Raw genomic sequence first — 20,105 nt, 5'->3', positions numbered from 1 at the left:
TTATTGGGCCTGAGGAAGTCCAGGAATTTTTTTAACCAGTACCTTACCCCTAGGTGATTGTGATGTGTACATGTTTTGCATCTCACTCTTTGAGGAACACTTGACTACCAGGTCTCTTGACTACCAGGCAATGTAAGCGAAGACCAACAACATTTTGCCCTTTTGACAGCTAGGTAGTTTGTACAGGGGACTTGAATCCATGCTAAACAAACATCCCCACTGCTGTAAAACAGGTGTCATGGTTCTTACACATTTGTAAAAAGGTTAGCACTAGATTAAAAGGACAATCTTCTGTTGTGGCCTTGGTGGGCAGATTGCAACTCCAGTCCAGAGAGGAACTTTCCGAACTCTGTAAGGTCAGACTTCCACTGTCATTTCTGTTGACCATGGGAGGGGGATAGGTATTGGACCACGAAGACAAATGGTATTTCTCCCTTACACAAAATGTAGGACACTCAAACACTACTACTCAAAGCTGTGGAAGAGCACCAGACAAATCAACACAAGAACAATATAACCCAAATACAGGATTGCAAGGATAGTGATGAAATGTATACGCCAGGCACGTAGAACCCATCTTACCCAGAGTGAGACCGAAGAAGGAAAGAAATCCTAGGTTAATGTCCCTTTCTGGGCACCATGTTTTGGTCCCCAGCACCACACATCTCCATCTTTCCAAGTATGGACTGAGAGCAGTAGCCTCCCTCCTCTAATGCTCCCCAGTTTCTAGTGATTGACCACAAAAGTCCCATTCAGTAATGCCTGACTCTGCAAGCTGCAACCAGTTAAGTAAATCTTAAAATAGTTATTTTTGCAATTATCGAAGGTTGGTTAGTGCATGCACATTATAGAACATTTGGAAAATGCATAATGAAAACATCCATGAGCCACCCAGAAATAGCCACCAGCATTTTGGTATTTTTTTTCTTTCCAGCTGTTTGCTATGCTTTATTTTTAAAACATAGCTGCAGTTCAGGTATAGTAATGTGATTTGTTTAGTTTTTTTCATTTTCCTGGCTACGAAAATGTATTAGATAACTAGAAAAATGCAGCTAAGCATAAAGGGAAGGGAGGGACTTAGCTCCTGCCACTCAACTATGTCAACATTTTGGTCTATTTTTTAGAATACATTTTAAAAACATGGATCAATAAAACTGATTTTAAAGAGTAATCTGTGGGCAGAGGGTGTATTTGCTTTTTTAGAGAGTGGAGCCTACAGCCTTAGCTCCAGGTGTGGAAAAACTCCCCATACATAGGTGCGCAACCACTTCACTGGGAGCTGATCATAACGTAGAATGTGAAGCCTGTTTCTGTTTGGGGCCTACATTTTTAGCAAGTTAGGAATATTAGTGAGCTATGCAAGGCCATTTCTGTGAAGATAAAGTAGATCCATCCTGTTCATGCTAGCATCTTTAAACAGTTGAAAACTTGGTTACTGTGGCCCCTTCCATTCGGGTATTTAAAACAGACTTGCTGGAAGCCACTTTTATGGACAATTTCTATTACTCTAGTTCAAGGATTTGATTATAAGTTTCATGGAATCTGAGTTTGCTCCGGTCTGATCTCCCCATTTTGTAGTTCAGAGAAGCCTAGAGAAACCAAAAGCTCTGTCCAAGTTCACTTAGCAGAGATGGGATTCACTCAGGTCTCTTGATCACTCAATCCACTGCTCCTTTCCACTGAACCATACTGTTGAAGCTTATTTCACAGGAAGCTGCTTCAGGCCTGACTTCAGTTGTAGCTTTCAAATAGACTTCTTTTCAGTTTATGAATGAACAGAATTATTCAATGCAATACTTGTATCTGGCTCTTTGGGGAACGCTCTTCAGAGTGAGTTTTTGAATAATTTTTAAATCAGCTCAGGTGATAAGGAGTTAATAGCTAGAAATTGTTCTTTTAGCTCTTCCTCCAAATGAAATGCTTCTTAAACTAAATGTCTCTTGATAGTAATCCTCTGTGTTCAAAGCAACAAATGTACTTTACCCAGGGTTGTCTTTGGTTTCTGAGCTAATTTTGTATCGCAGGTGCAAGATTTACTTTGATTATCAAGATGAACAGCTGGGAGGGGTCAGCCTATTACCCATCTGGTCCTAATCCAGCCAAGAGGCCTCTGTGCCCCATGCCAATATTTCCAATTGTCAGTGGCCCTGACTTTTCCTGTTGCTGGAGTTTTAATCTCATTTGCAAATTGTGGAGCTACTGAGAGATCTTTGGCCCCCTGAACACCTCACTCTCTCCCTCCCAGGTATTACACATAACATACTTAACATCAGGATCTCAAGGTCTTAAGGTGACACTGCAAAACCACTATTTGGCTGATCTCTAGGCCGCAGGGATGCCAGCATCTCTCAAAAGCACAAACTTCCATTCATAATCCTACTGGCATTTCTCTGGCTGGGGGGACTTTTAACTGCCATTCTAGGACGCTCAAGGTCATACTTGGTGAAAGAGGAGCAGGGAAAAGGTGACCATGAAACTTTTCTCCTGCAGAGTATCACAACCTCATGGTTTTTCTCTGATCTGCAACAGCCTATGGCTGCTATAGCCGTTTTTTGGTTTTTTTTTAGGTCATCATTCCTCTTTTTTTAAGTGAAGTAAAGTCGATTTACAATGTTGTGTTAATTTCTGCTGTACAGCAAAGTGATTCCGTTATATATACTTTAAGATTCTTTTCCATTATGGTTTATCATAGGATATTGAATCTCTGCTGTACAGTAGGACCTTGTTTATCCATTCATTCTATATATAATAGCTGCTAACCCCAACTTCCCACTCCATTCCTCCACCAGCCCCCTCCTCCTTGGCAACCACAAGTCTGCTCTCTGTCCATGAGCCTGTTTCTGTTTCATAGATAGGATCATTTGTGCCATATTTTAGATTCCACATATAAGTGATATCATATGGTATTTGTCTTTCTGACTTACTTCACTGAGTATAATAATCTCTAGTGGCATCCATGTTGCTGCAAATTGCATTTCATTCTTTTTTATGGCTGAGTAGTATTCCATTGTATATCCATTCATCTGTCAGTGGACATTTAGGTTGCTTCCGTGTCTTGGCTATTGTGAATAGTGCTGCTATGAACACAGGGATGCATGTATCTCTGAATTAGTTTTGTCTGGATATATGCCCAGGAATGGGATTGCTGGATCATATGGCAGTTCTATTCTTAGTTTTCTGAGGAACCTCCATACTGTTTTCCATAGTGACTATACCAACTTACATTCCCACCAACAGTGTAGGAGGTTCCCTTTTCTCCATAACCTCTCCAGAATTCGTTATTTGTAGAGTTTTTAGCAATGGCCATTCTGACCAGTGTGAGGTGGTACCTCGTTGTAGTTCTGATTTGCATTTCTCTAATAATTAGTGATGTTGAGCATCTTTTCATGTGCTTTTTGACCATCCATATGTCTTTGGAGAATGTCTGTTTAGGTCTTCTGCCCATTTTTTGACTGGGTTTTTTGTTTTCTTGTTGCGTTGTATGAGCTGTTTGTATATTTTGGAAATAAAGCCCTTGTCAGTTGCATCATTTGCAAATATTTTCTCCCATTCTGTAGGTTGTGTTCTCATTTTGTTGATGGTTGCCTTTGCTCTGCAAAAGCTTGTAAGTTTGATTAGGTCCCATTTGCTTATTTTTGTTTTTTATTTCTATTGCCTTGGGAGACTGGCCTAAGAAAACATTGGTACAATTTATGTCAAAGAATGTTTTGCCTATGATCTCTTCTAGGAGTTTTATGGTGTCATGTCTTATGTTTAAGTCTTTAAGCCATTTTGAGTTTATTTTTGTGTATGGTGAGAGTGTTCTAACTTCACTGATTTACATGCGGCTGTCCAACTTTCCTGACACCACTTGCTGAAGACATAACAACCGACACTGCAGAAATACAAAAAACCATAAGGGAACACTATGAACAATTAGGCCAACAAATTTGACAACCTAGAAGCAATGCACAAGTTTCTAGAAACACACAGCCAACCAAAATTGAATCAAGAAGAAATAGATAATTTGAACAGACTGATCACTAGAAGTGAAATAGAATCTGTAAAAACTCCCTACAAAGCAAAAGTCCCCTCCAAACAAAAGTCCAAAACCAGATGGCTTCACAGGCAAATTCTATCAAACATACAAAGAAGAACTTATACCAATCCTTCTCAAACTCTTCCAGATTCTGAAGAGGAGGGAATATTCCCAAAGACATTCTATGAAGCCACCATCACCCTGATACCAAAGCCAGACAAAGACACCACCAAAAGAGAAAATTACTGGCCAATATCTTTGATGAATACAGATGCAAAAATTCTCAACAAAATATTAGCAAACCAAATCCAACAACATATAAAAAAGATCATATGCCACAACAAAGTGGGATTCACCTCAAGTTCACAAGGATGATTCAATATACACAATCAATGTGATACACCACATAAAAAACACATGATCATCTCAATAGAGACAGAAAAAGCATTTGACAAAATTCGACAACCATTCATGATAAAAACTCTTACCAAAGTGGGTATAGAGGGAACATATCTCAACATAATAAAAGATATTTATGACAAACCCACAGCCAATATAATGCTCAATGGTGAAAAGCTGAAAGCCTTCCTGCTAAAATTTGGAACAAGACAAGGATGCCCACTCTCACTTCTTATATTCAACATAGTTTTGGAAGTCCTAGCCACAGCAATCAGACAATAAAAAGGAATAAAAGGTATCCAAATTGGAAGGGAAGAGGTAAAACTGTCATTATATGCAGATGACATGATACTATATATAGAAAACCCTAAAGACCTCACACAAAAACTACTAGAACTGATAAACAAATTCAGCAAGGTAGCAGGATACAAGATTAACATGCAGAAATCAGTTGCATACTTGGGAATAAACCTGACCAAGGAGGTGAAATACTTTGAGAACTATAAAACATTAATAAAGGAAACAGAAGATGATTCAAAGAAATGGAAAGATATCCTATGCTCTTGGCTTGGAAGAATTAATATTGTTAAAATGGCCATACTACCCAAAGCAATCTACAGATTTAATGTGATTCCTATCAAATTACCCATGAAAATTTTCACAGAACTAGAACAAATAATCCTAAAATTTATAGGAACCATAAAAGATCCAGAATTGCCAAAGCAACCCTGAAGGAAAAGAGCAAAGCAGGAGGCATAACCCTCCCAGACTTCAGACAATAACACAAAGCTATAGTAATTAATCAAAACAGCATGGTATTGGTGCAAAAACAGACACACGGATCAATGGACCGGAATAGAGAGCCCAGAAATAAACCCACACACCTAGGGTCAATTAATCTTTGACAAGAGAGGCAAGAATATACAATGGGAAAAAGACAGCCATTATTTGAAATAAATATTTTGAGACATCTGGGAAAGAAGATCATTGGTATGTAAAGTACTTAACAAGAGTAATAAAAACAAGCAAACAGTGATATTATGTTGAATTTAAGATTCTGCCAAAAGATATTTTGTTTTAAATTGACATAGTTGAGAAAGTTAAAACAAAAGAATTGGGTTTAGTGCTTTTAAAGACGTTAGAAAGGGTACTTTGTTCTATACTGTTCTGAAAGACAGGTCTAGGATGCAAAAGTTACATGGAGCTCCCAGACGACCATATGGTCAGGTTGAAGACTTCACTGAAGGTATTTAAGCAGAGACTTAGCTGATCTGTAAGAGATTTCTCTGGAAAGACCTTACTGCCTCTGTGGTTCCTTCTAGCTCTACAGCTAGAAAACTTAATGATGGACTCAGAGCTTTCAACATCCTCCTGCATTGCTGTGGCCCAACAAATATTATCTGGTATTTGATATCTCCTTTCACTGTCCTAATTTGTCACTGTGAGCAGAGGTCTGCTCTTCAGTACAAGAGAGGGGCTTGAATTTTGGCCCTTATACCACAGTTTAGCTCAGTGACTTTGAGTCGACCATCATATTGGAGATGGTCAATGACAGCTCTAAGGCATTTAATTAAGGGTCTTCTAGTAGCATGGACATCAAATTGTGTAGGCTAGGGGCTTTGACGGAAGACCTCAGAATTAGCTCCAGTGAGTGACAAACTGGGCCCCCAGCCTGCTTCTGCTCTGACTTTGTTATGTGCTGGAGTAATACTGAAGACTATAACTCCGTCATTTTACAGATGAGAACATTAGGGTGAACTGTTCACATATCACTAGTAAGGTGAAATCACTTGTCCAAGGTCACACTAATAGTAGCAAAATAAGGGCTAGTGCTAGGTCTCTTTGCTACCTCCATGTGATGATTTTCCAAGTGGCTATAAGGTTTTTTTCATTTTTTTTTTTTTGCGGTACGCGGGCCTTTCACTGTTGGGGCCTCTCCCGTTGTGGAGCACAGGCTCCGGACGCGCAGGCTCAGCGGCCATGGCTCACGGGCCCAGCCGCTCCGTGGCATGTGGGATCCTCCTGGACTGGGGCACGAACCCGTGTCCCCTGCATCAGCAGGCGGACTCGCAACCACTGCGCCACCAGGGAAGCCCCCAAGTGGCTATAAGTTTTAAGTGACAGCTTATATGTGGAACTTCTCTACAGATTAGGAAGAACTAAACTTAAATGAGGGATGACTCTTGTGGTGGTTGTCAGAGGGACACTTTCATTATGTTGGAGCCCAACTGCAATTCATATCAACAACTAATCCTAGGTTGAATCTCAATCACTCATAGAAACTTCCTAATATTTTATATTATTCTAAATGTCTTTGTATAGAGCAAAGCAGGCCATTCCTTCATCCTCCACTATGAAGACTCTGGAGATACAAGATACAAGAGGTGAATAAGGCATGCCCTGTCCTGATGCTATGAGCGAGTATAAGATGGAGGTGTGTACAAGCCCAAGGGAGTCAGAGAGAAGGAGACATTCATTGTACCTGTGTGGAAAGAGCAGGGCACAAAGAGGAAAAAAGTAATTCTTAACTGGAAAAAGCCCTTAAAGGATAAGTGGAAATCACATTGCTTGGGGAGACATTTCTGTGATGTGGTTGGTATATGGCCCCTATGGGCTACCGGTAGTCAGTCCTAGTTCTTTGTTTCTACCACCTGAAGAGGCCTTATTCACCCACTTTTCTCTCTCCTAACTGCCTTACCCTAGTTTAGGCCTTTATTATCTCCCACAGTTGCTAAGGTGGCTCCAAGCTACTGCTCCAGGCTTCAGACTTGAACCCTCTGATCCATCCCTCTGATCCATTCTCCCCATGCAAATCTAACCACATTTCTCCCAGCTGAAGATGCTTCAGTGGCTCTGAGGCATAGGTGATTTATCAGAAACCTAATGAAACTTAAGGTGCACTTGCACAGACCCCTTCCAAGGCTCTGAACTTAATTCTGTAGCTATAAATACAAAATCATGGGTTTCTTAAAGAGGGCCCGCCAAATTGTATATACTTTTGGCCCCACAAAATTTAGATCTGCCCCTATGACAAATAACCCTTTCTGATGTGGAGAAAAGGGAACCCTCCTACACTGTTGGTGGGAATGTAAATTGGTACAGCTACTATGGAGGACAGTATGGAGGGTCCTTAAAAAACTAAAAATAGAGCTACCATATGATCCAGCAATCCCACTCCTGGGCATATATCTGAAGAAAACCATAATCGGACAGAGAAAGATGAATATCATATGATATCACTTATATGTGGAATTAAAAAAAGTGGTACAAAGGAACTCATTTACAAAACAGAAACAGACTCACAGACTTCGAAAACAAACTTATGGATACCAAAGGGGAAAGGTTGGGAGAGGGCTAAATTAGGAGTTTGGGATTAACATATACACGCTGCTATATGTAAAATAGACAACCAACAGGACCTACTATATAGCACAGGGGACTCTACTCAATATTCTGTAATAACCTATGTGGGAAAAGAATCTGAGAAAGAATAGCTATATGTGTATGTATAACTGAATCCCTTTGCTGTACACCTGAAATACAACATTGTAAATCAACTATACTCCAATATAAAATGAAAATAAAAAACAAACGAGCAAAAAAAACCACTTTTCTGAACAGAGCCCACAATGCCTGCATAATACGACCCTTTCTTTCCTAGTCTTTCCTCACCTACTCCATTGCAGTTTTTACATATACTCCAGCTACAGTGAAGTTTCATTTCCTCAAAAGTGCCATGTTCTTTCATCTGTATCATTAAGCTCTTGGAGCAAGGTGTACACAGATGAACAAAGAGAGCATGGATGTTAATCCTTTTTGTCTTCTAGAAAGGAAGAATAAGAAAGAAGGCTCCAGTGGTTAACAGTCTGGAAGTTTACACGTCAGTTTTGCAACTGTTCCATTTTTTTTCCCAACAGAAACATTTATTGAGCAACTAGACACTCTCAGTATGTGTTATGTTTAACAAATGGTGTGGTAGTTCATTTGTGGGAATTTTGTCCTTTTGAATTCCTTGATAGCCATCCATTCATTCATTTATTCAATCATGCATTGACTATAGTGAGCTTAAGAGCATGAATCTTGCTAACAGACTGGGTTTGAGTCCTGGCTCTTCCACTTACTATGTGACTCTGCACAAGTTACTTAGCTCTCTTAAGTCTCAGGTTTCTTATTTATAAAATGAGAATATTACAGTGTTTTTTTCACAGAGTTGTTGTGAAGATCCAATATGGTAACACAAAATACCTGATTTTTTTAAATGAAGGTTATTGCTTTATAAAAGGCTATTACTATTTATTGAACACTACAGTGTATCAGCGACAGAGCTGTGCACTTGGCATCTAAGATGAATAAAACACAACTTATGGAGAAAAGAGACATGTAAACAAATAAATGCAATAAAGCATGGAGAGTATTTTGCAGGTTATGGTGGGGACACAAGAGGATTTGATTAATTCTATGTTGGGAGAGAGTGGTCAGAGAAAGACTGTTTTACTTTAGCAGAATCTGGAAGATGATTAGCACTTAAGTTCACTGGGTTTAGCCCCATCTCTGGGAAGAGTGAAGATGATCACCATGAATTAAACAAGGAGGCCTCATACTGCATGGTTCCTGTGGGGATTACAAGCAGTTTGGCTGGCTTGCTCCCCTCCCATCAACATGTAAACACATTCCAATCTCTTCTGTGTCCTAAACTCCTTCATCCCTGGCACTTTCTTGCTCTTCATAGCCAAACTTCTTGAAAGATTCCCCCTCATTCCCACTGTAAAGCACTGCAGGCTAGTTTCAGCCCTGGGCACACCAGTAAAACTACTCTCATCATGGTCTCAAAAATATCCATGTTGCTAAAGCAGGTGGAACATCTCAGACCTCATCTTCACCAATTAACACTTCACATGTTGTCCATTTTCAATCCTCTTTGAAACTCTCTTTCCCTAGGCTTCCATAATACTAATTCTCTCCTCATTTCCTTCCTACCTCTGGGTTACTGCTTTTAGGTCTCTGTTGAGTCTTCCTCTTCTACTCATCCCTTAGAATTTTGTCCTTGGTTGACCCTTTTATCTTCTTGCTCTCCACACTCAACCTTAAATGATCTCATCTACTCCTGTGACTTCAGTTACCATCCAACGACCCTCATATCTCCAGCCCAGTCCTCTTCCTGAATCCTATGCTTGGACATCTCAACATGGATAAGTATAAGACATAATACAGAAAAAAGAAATATATATGCATTCTGTTTTATTTAATTTATATAGGTTTTACTAACTAAACTAGAGGTAATTTCCAGTTCAAAACAGTTATGCGCACTTCAATTTAGACTGCTCTTTTCTTCAAAGGCCTCATTTCAAAGGTCTCCAATTTGGAGCGGTAGCTTCAAATGACAACGTTTAAAAGGCCATTTTGGCATTTATTTTCTACCTATTCTAACTAGACTATAACACAAACAACTTGAGGGAGTAGTAAAGCAGTAGTATCAGCGTGTAAAGATAAAGCAGGTACCAAGGAGGCATCAGGGGTTCTTTAGAAATCGAATTGCAATTTATTTACTTTATCCAAAAGATCCTGGGCTTTGATGAGTCCAGGATGGTGGATTAGAAAAAGGTACAACTCTTTTTTACAGTGTTTAGATGCTAGAAATCCCTGGATGTCTACTAAGTGGTTTACATGCAGTTTGGGGGTCAGAGATAAAATTACTGGGATTAAGGTTTTTTGACACAATTTCAAATTTGTAAAAGTTAAAAGTAGTTACTATTTCCATAGAAACCTCTTTTGTTAATACTTACATTCTTAAATATTTCATGCATACTACACAGACTGCGTTAATCAGATAAGGCAATAAGGTATTTGTCATTTGCATATTGTTTAGTTTCGGTTAGTATGCATTTTTCATTATTTTTATTGTATTGCATTATGTCCATATTTCAAGAAGTAAACCAACAACTCAAAAGTAGCTCACTGAAATATAAAAGCATGAAGAAGCAAATGCTACAATTCAGCATAATGCTGTAAATGTCAAAAATACTGAACTGGATTCCACTGAGAATCTAAAATGTGAATCTGTATACTTGGAGAAGTAAATTTGTGAGTGTGATGACTTTGTATAAACAGCTAAAAAGAAAACAGAAATTAGGAACTATAACAACAATCACCTGAAAACTGGATGTTTTTTTAGGACCACTGATCTGCTTGCCTGTTTCCTACTGAGGCATTGAAGGTAGTGACATGAGGTTTTTAAGCTTTCATATTATTATTATTATTATTATTTTTTTGGCCATGCTGCACAGCATGCGGGGGATCTTAGTTCCCCGAACAGGGATCGAACCTGTGCCCCCTGCAATGGAAGTGCGGAGTCTTAACCACTGGACTGCCAGGGAAGTCCCTCCTATTAATTTTCAAATAAAGTATACTGATCTCTTTGGTAAACTGAACAAATTTTTCTAAAACAAGTAAAAATAATGCTTTCTAGTATGAAATTGAATCACCATATAGACTCTTTTTTTTTTTTTTTTTTTTTGTGGTATGCGGGCCTCTCACTGTTGTGGCCTCTCCCGTTGCGGAGCACAGGCTCCGGACGCGCAGGCTCAGCAGCCATGGCTCACGGGCCCAGCCGCTCCGCGGCATATGGGATCCTCCCAGACCGGGGCACGAACCCGCATCCCCTGCATCGGCAGGCGGACTCTCAACCACTGCGCCACCAGGGAGGCCCGACCATATAGACTCTTAAAAATGAGGGTCTATAATGGCAGAAGAGAGATGAAAATATGAAATGAGGATAAGTTGAAAAAGAATCCTGTGAGGCTCCATTTAAATTAGCATGAACTCATGACTTTGAAAAAGGTTTATTTGCTTCATCTATCAACTGAAAGGGTCTAGATATCATGACTTCACAATAGCAATCAGATTTTAGTTCCTAAATATTCTTTCTCAAAAAAAAAAAAAAAAAAAAAGGCTAATTCCAGGTTTGCAGGGAACACAAAAAGTGGGCCTGGAACATCTTATAGTGCAAGAAAGCAAGGAGGTACTCAAAGACAAATGGGCTCAAATCTGGGAACAATTTAAGCATCCAAGAAAAAAGCAGTAATAGTAATGGATTATAACACAATGATTTTAAAAAGTCCTTGCAACCATAGTGATACTCAAATTAAAAAAAAAAGTGAGGTTACGAGGAAGAAGGGAAAGCTTAAAAAAAACAAAAACAAGAATGGCAGCTAATGCATGTAGATGAAATCCTAGAGTTGGAAAATTATTTTGCAACTTCCAGTGTAATAATTTACTCAGATGAGTATTGGGAGGAAGGTTTTTGGAAATAAAATGATCTCAAGTATTACCTCAGATTGTCTATTAGTTATACAGTAAAACTGTTATCTTCAGAAAGAGAGATCTGATGATCACCACCTTAACCAAGTGATCAAACTTAGTGGAAAAATTTGAGATTACTATCTCCCAATGTGATGCAGTAAGATGTAATACCACTGATGTAGTTAGTATTCCTGGGGGAAGGGAGAGGGGAGTTTTAACTTTATTCTGTCTTCATTTTACTTTCAGGGGGAGTTAACTATTGACTGGTCTAATTTAAAACCAACTTAAACAAAAAGTTTGTGGTGTAACAGAAGAGGCACTGGGCAAGGAAAGGGTCACAGTTCTGGCTCTGCCACTTAGCAGCTGTGTGAGCTGGGGCAACTTACTTCACTCCACCAACTTCATAGGGTAGTCTTGGGGATTAAATTAGATCATACATGGGAGACTAAAGTTTTAAAATACACTATTTTACTTCTAAAAACAGAAAAAGATGGTAATACTAATGTCACAAGCACTCAACAGTTTCAAGTCAGAGACCTGATTAATACAGGATGACAAGCAAGTGAATAAAGTAGATCTGAGTAGAAAGGGGGAAAAAAAAGGCAAGGTCTAGTCAGTGAAAATAGGAACACTTAAACTGCCCTAGAAAGTCCAGTGCCGAGATGGTGATCTTGACTTCTTGGATTTCTGGCTTTCTGTTTATGTGTGTTCATGCCTAGGAGATACACAGTGCTGATTATTTGAAGGGAGGAGGGGTATTTTACAGATTACTGTACATAATTATATTTCCTTGACAACACCAAATAGGTATTTAATTTATACAAATACCTACTTGGCATGCACACACACACACAAGAAAGAAAGAAAAATAAATTTTGTAACCAGTTTTGTCTCCCATTCTACTCCATCTCTTACAACATAGTTCCTAGATGTTAGCCCATCATTTAAACCTATTCTCAATTTAAGAACAGCAATGTGTTTTGATGCTAGAGGACAAACTTATTCCTTTGACATAAAGACAGTATTTCTGTCTCCAATGTAAAGGAAAATAAAGCTACAAAATCAGCAAGCAATCAAAATTGGAATGAGAAAAATGTCAAGCAAGAAATAAAAAGGCATCCAAATTGGAAAGGAGGAAGTAAAATTGTTGTTCGAAGATTATACGATCTAAAGAAAACCCTAAAGACTGAACCAAAAAACTATTAGAACTAATGAACAAGTTCAGTAAAGTTGCAGGATGTGAAATCAACATATAAAAATCAGTTGTGGGGCTTCCCTGGTGGCGCAGTGGTTGGGGATCCGCCTGCCGGTGCAGGGGACACGGGTTCGAGCCCTGGTCCGGGTGGATCCCACATGCCGCGGAGCAACTGGGCCCGTGCGCCACAGCTACTGAGCCCGTGTGCCACAACTACTGAAGCCCGCGCGCCTAGAGGCCGTGCTCCGCAACGGGAGAAGCCACCGCAATGAGAAGCCCGCGCACCGCAACAAAGAGTAGCCTCCGCGAACCGCATCTAGAGAAAAGCCCACGCACAGCAACAAAGACCCAACGTAGACAAAAATTAAATAAATAAATAAATCCCATTAAAAAAAAAAAATCAGTTGTGTTTCTATACACAATATCTGTATTACCCAAAGCCATCTATAAATTCAATGCAGTCCCTATCAAAATTCAAATGACATTTTCCACAGGAAAAAAAAATCCTAAAAATTTGTTTGGAGCCACAAAAGACCTCGAATAGCCAAAGGAAACCTGAGAAAGAACAAAACCAAAGGCATTCACACGTCCTCATCTCAAACAGTACTACACAGTTATAGTGATTAAAACAGCATGGTACTTGCATAAAAATTGACATAGAACAGTATAGAGAGCCCAGAAATAACCACCCCCTGCATTTATAGTCAATTAATATTTGACAAGCGATCCAAGAACACTCAGTGGGGAAAGGATAGCCCCGCCAATAAATGGTGTTAGGAAAACTGGACAACCACATGCAGAAAAATGAAACTGGACCTCTCTCATAACACTAACAAAAGTTAACTCAAAACGGATTAAAGACTTAAAACATAAGACCTAATACCATAAAACTCCAAGAAGAAAACATAGGAAAAAAGCTCTTTGACATTGGTCTGGGCAATGATTTTTTAGATATGGCACCAAAAGCACAAGCTGCAAAAGCAAAAATAAGTAAGCAGGATTACATCAAACTAAAAAGCTACTGCACAGCAAGAGACAACTAACAAAATGAAAAGGCACCCTACAGAATGGGAGAAAGTTTGCAAACCATGTATCAGATAAGGGGTTAATATCCAAAATATATAAAGAACTCATACAACTCAATACCAAAACAAACAAACAATCTGCTTGATGAGGCCCATGTACAAATCCTTCCAGTGATTCTGATACACCCTAAAGTTCGAGAACCACTAGACTAAGGAAATTTAGTATTGACTCACTTCATGGTAGTGAGATGAGTTAGCATGGTTGTTCAGATGCAGAAATAGATTTAACAGAGGTTTGGGTGGGAGTTTAACAGGGTTGTACAAAGAAACAAGAAAGGAGCAGGGAGCTGAGGATCACATATGTGGGAGAGTATGATGGATATGGCAATTTAAGGTGGAAAAGGAGAACAGTGAGGACTCAAGATGGTGAGGAGTATATTATTTATTAATATACTGAACTGATTAAATCACCACCCAAACTGATGACCTAAAATACTACCAGCAACTTCTACCTGTCAGGTATTCCCCACCACTATCATATTCTTCTGTCTCATCAGATAACCCCTATCTTAATTTTCGTTCAACAATTACTTGCTTAAAAAAAAAAAATTATCACATTTATGTTTAGCTTGGCTTAGTTTTTAAGTTTTAAAAAATACCAGGCTACATACAGTCTTTAATTAGCTTCTTTCACTCATTTTGCTCTTTTGTACTGTTCACTATAAGGGCAGTTGATTTTCATTGCCCTATAATATTTCATACTATAGTATATATTTTATACTATATGTTATTAAACCATTCTCTTCCACTGATGAGCATTTGGGTTGTTTCCAGTTTTTGCTTACAAATAATGCTAGGAAAATTCTTGTTCATGACTCTTGGTGCATATGTAAGAAGTTTCTTCAGGATACAGTACTCAAGTGGAATTGCTGGGTATCATGTTCAGCTTACAAGACAATACCAAATTGTTTTTCCAGAGTGGGTATTTCTTTATACTTCTCACAGCAATTTACATGAGATCTCATTGTTCCACTCCATCTCCACAACTTGATATGGTGTTAATTTAAAATTTTTGCCAATTGAATGTGTGCAACTGTATGTCAGTATGGTCTTGATTTTGTAGTTTCTAACTACAGTTGAGATTGGGCATGTTTACTGTCCTTGTGAAATATCTGTTCATATCTTTTGAAATTTCCCATTGTTTTCCTTATTGAGTTTCAGGAATTTTTAATTTATGTTAGCTATCATTCTTTCTCTGTTACATGTATGGAAATAAATCTACTTCCAGTTTGTGACTTGCCTTTTTACTTTATGATGTCTTTTGATAAACAGAAATTTTGAATTTTATTAGTTGAATTTATGAATTTTCCTTACATTTTAGTGCTTTCTTCTCCTACATATATTTTCAAAGTTTTAAGTCTTACTTTTGACATTTTATTTAATTCATTTGAAATTTTTATGACGGTGTGACACAGAAATTGTTTCTTTTTCCCTTTCCATATGGATAAACAATCTTCCTAGCTCTACCTACAGAACATTTTCTTTTTTCTCCACTAAACTAACATATTGCTTCTTTTATATATCAGTTTCATACATGTGTAGGACTATCCCTTGGCTCTCTTTCTCCATTTGTAGTATGTACCAATTCTACAGTAATTGCTACATTTTCATAATTCTTGATATGTGGTAGGGCAAATTCCCTCTCCTCCTCTTTGTTCTTCAGGAATTTCTTAAACTGTTCTTTACTATTATTGCCCTTTTGCTCTTCTATATAAATTTTAGAATGGGCTTGTAAAGTTCTATAAAAAAATGTTGAGATTCTGACTGGAGTTGCATTAAATCTACAGAGCAATTTGAGGAGCACTTGACATCACATCATAAGATGGGATATTTCTACATTCACTTAGGTCTTCTTTAATGTCTCCCAGTGAAGAATTAGAAGCAAAACAAAACAAAACCAGTCTTGCACATCTTTTGTTAAATTTATTTCTAGGTAACTTAGTTTTGTTGCTATGTAACAGTTGTGTTTTAAAAATATTATGTATTCTAATTATTTGGTGATGGTCCACAGATATGTCACTGACTTTTGTATCTTCATCTTATAACCAGAATCTTGGATAAACTGATTGCTATCAAATTGTAGTCTTTTGAGTTTTGTAGGTTGATAATCATATCATCTGCAAATAATAACCATTTTATATCCTTTTTTAACCCTTATATCCTTTTAACCCTTATATTAAAGGAGTTCAATGTTGAAAAGAAGTAGTAATGACAGGCATCCTAGTTCTATTCCCCAATTTTAAAGAGAATGTTTCCTCATATGGGATGATGCTATTGATTTTAGTTACTTGTGTTTTTTGTTTTACTATAGATACCACTTATCAGTTTAACCAACTCTGTCCCACCCCATTAAAGCAAGAATGTGATCAGCTCTTTCTAAATCTATTACTTTTTCTCCTTTAATCCGTTACTATGATAAATGACAATTATAGATTTTCTAATATTAAGCCATCCTTACATTACCAGGATAAGCCAAATTTGCTAATGGAAAAGTGTCTTTTGCATACATCACTGAATCTGACTTGGTAATATTTTGTTTAGTATTTTTATATCCATATTCATGAGTGAAATTTGCTAGTAACATACTCTTCTTGTATATTTTGTCATCTAGATTATACTGACTTCATAGAATGAGCTAGAAAATATAACTTTTCCCCATTATCTCAAAAACTTTCTTTGTGGTTAAAATAATTTCCTCCTTGAAATTTGGAAGGATTCACTTGTAAAGCAATCCAGATCCAGTGTTTTCTTTGTGGAAAGACTTTTATCTTCTGCTTTTATGTTTTTAATTGTTATGAGATTATTCAGTCTTTATTTCTAGGTTAGTATTCTTATCGTTTTCAAAGATTATCTCCACTATTTTAAGTTCTCAAATTTATGTGTTATGTTGAAGTATTTTCTTTCAATTTTAATTAATTTATTTATTTTTGCTGTGTTGGGTCTTCGTTTCTGTGCGAGGGCTTTCTCTAGTTGTGGCAAGCGGGGGCCACTCTTCATCATGGTGCACGGGCCTCTCACTATCGTGGCCTCTCTTGTTGCGGAGCACAGGCTCCAGACGTGCACGCTCAGTAGTTGTGGCTCACGGGCCTAGTTGCTCCGCAGCATGTGGGATCCTCCCAGAGCAGGGCTCGAACCCATGTCCCCTGCATTAGCAGGCAGATTCTCAACCACTGCGCCACCAGGGAAGCCCTTGTTTCAATTTTAAAAAATCTTTCTCGCACTTGCATTTTCATTTATAATAGGTAGTATTTTTTATGCCTTCTCTCATTTCATCTTTTCAGAGCTGTGTCTACTTTGTTAGCATTTCAAAGGAACAAGGTTTTGGCTTTTGTTTCTATTATATTGACTATTTTTACTATTTACTTCATTTATTGGTGTTTTTTTTTTTCTTCTATCTTCTTAAACTGAACAATTTGATCCATTTTTAACCTTCCTTTTTCTAATAAGTAGTTAGTTTATAAAGCACCCTGGAAAAACCACTTTTGCTGCATCTCAAGTTTTGGTACGTAATGCAATGTTTTTACTATTACTCAGTTATAAGTATTTAATGATTACTATTATTTCTTCATTTTCTCCATTATTGAAAGGGTAAATTTTTTTCTCAAATACTTTATATATATATACACACACATATATATGTACATATATGTAATCTTTTTGTTCTAACTAGACAGAAAATATAATTGGTATAACTATACTCTGTAATTTTCTGCCATTTGTTTTATGGCTCAATTTTTGTAAATGCTCCATATGTACTTGAAAAAACTGTGGAATCCCTTAATTGTTGGAGGCAGAAATCTATGTATGTCCACTGGACCAAGCTTACTGTTTTCTTCTAACATTTTATAGCTTTGATGATTAGAAAGTCTGTTGTCCAATAATGAGTTGAACTCTTTCAACCTGATGGATATTTGCTAGTTTTTTAAAGTAGCTCTAAGAATTTTTTTTTTTTTTTTTTTTTTTTTTTTTTTTTTTTTCTTTTTGCGGTATGCGGGCCTCTCACTGTTGTGGCCTCTCCCGTTGCGGAGCACAGGCTCCGGACGCGCAGGCCCAGCGGCCATGGCTCACGGGCCCAGCCGCTCCGCGGCATATGGGATCCTCCCAGACCGGGGCACGAACCCGTATCCCCTGCATCGGCAGGCGGACTCTCAACCACTGCGCCACCAGGGAGGCCCTAAGAATTTTTGCTTTATGTATTTAGAGACTATTTTATTAGATACATATATGCTTGGAATTATTATATCTTTTTGGTGAACTGAATCTTTTATCATTGTGTAGGAACACTCTACTCTTAGTGACACATGTATTTCAAGATGGGTCTAAAATCAGTTTTGTTTGATATTAAATAGAGCTACCATAGCTTTAGTTGGATTGGTTTTTGCATTATACATATTTCCTCCTACTTTTACTTTCAACTTCTCTGCGTACATGTTTTAGATTTATCTTTTTGTAAACATTATAAAGTCAGATTTCCTTTTAAAAATCTATACCTTGGTTTTAACTAGTGAGTCTGCTCCATTTACATTGCTATACATTTAGATTTCTACCATGCTACCTTTGGTTTGGAATTTATACACACTATATTCTTTCAGTGAATATCCTTGACATTTTATGATTGTACATTTAACTAAAGTTAATCAATACCTTGACACCCAGCTTACCCTTACCCGACGAAGTGAGAGAGTGGCATGGACATATATACACTACCAAATGTAAACTAGATAGCTAGTGGGGAAGTAGCCGCATAGCACAGGGAGATCAGCTCGGTACTTTGTGACCACCTAGAGGGGTGGGATAGGGAGGGTGGGAGGGAGATGCAAGAGGGAGGAGATATGGGGATATATGTATATGTATAGCTGATTCACTTTGTTATACAGCAGAAACTAACACACCTTTCTAAAGCAATTATACTCCAATAAAGATGTTAAAACAAAAAAGACCTAGACACCCCAACAACACAATAGAATACTTTAGTTCTGATCTTCTCTATCTCAATTTTCTTACATCTGTTGCCCAGATTTTCTGTTGACTTAACAGAAAAAAAAGGCTTCTATGTATGGATTTGGTTTATTTAGATTTACCTAAGTGTTTACCATTTTATTTGCTCACAAGCCTTTTTTGTATCTTAGATCATCTTTGGGGATCATTTTCTTTCTTCTTGAAGCACTTCCTTTAGAGTAGGACCTTGATCATAAGCCCTCCTTTAAAAAATATTTTAATTGATTTCATTCTTAAAAAAATTTTACGTCCTACACAATTTCAGGTTGACATTTTATTTTCCAGTGCTCTGAAGACAATATTCCACTGCTTCTATTGTTGCTATTGAAAAGTTAGCTGTTAGTCTTTCCTTTCTCCCTGGGTATTTTCAAAATGTTGTCTTTGTGGTCTGCAGTTTCACTACAATGATTCTATGCATAAATTTATATTTATTCTGTACGGAGAATATTGTACTTATTAAATATTTTTCTTCTCTGGGAAATTTGCAGCCATTATGTCTTTACATATTGCTTCTCTTCCATTTATTCCAATTGTGTCTCCCTTCCATCTTCCATATCTCTTAACTTTACTTTGATATCTTCCATTTCCTTATCTCTTTATTTGATTTACTTGGGATTATTTTTCAGATGTATCTTTCAGTTCTCCAGTTCTTTTTTCACCTGTGTAATCTGCTGTAATGCTTCCACTGAGTTTCAAATTTGGTCATTTATATATTTTTTTAATTTTTGGATTTTAAAAATGTTTGTTAATTTCTTTCAAATTTCATTTTACATATTTATCCTCGTAAATTTTAGGTATATAAACTTTTTTATATAGTTATTTTAAATTTTATATCTGAGAATTCTAACATTTGCAATCTTTTGGAGGGGCTGTCTATATTTACTATTTTTATTGGCTTCATTCAAGATAACTTGCTGTCTCTCATGTATTTGGTGATCTGTGATAGTGTATTATTTGATCTTAACCTGTTGAAATCCTATATATTTCCATCCAGGAAAGCTTTCACTGGGAAAGTATTTGATTCTACTGGTAGATGGAGAGTGACTTGCAAAATAGAACTTGAGCTCCTCTAGAGAATTTTAGCACAGAACATATAAGTTCTACTGCAATT

At 37.5% G+C, this 20,105-nt stretch overlaps 1 protein-coding gene across 2 annotated transcripts in view; it reads right to left on the bottom strand.

Annotated features, from left to right (window-relative positions):
• PKN2 (protein kinase N2) overlaps positions 1–20,105 on the bottom strand; it is a 161,179-nt gene that overhangs the window by 14,999 nt on the left and 126,075 nt on the right. The window lies entirely within an intron of this gene.

This window comes from Mesoplodon mirus (genome assembly GCF_964341445.2).
Source record: "Mesoplodon mirus genome assembly, chromosome: 3".
In the NCBI taxonomy this organism is placed as follows: Eukaryota; Metazoa; Chordata; class Mammalia; order Artiodactyla; family Ziphiidae; genus Mesoplodon; species Mesoplodon mirus.
Note: the sequence above shows the minus strand (reverse complement) of the source record. Positions and strands in the feature narration are given on the sequence as shown.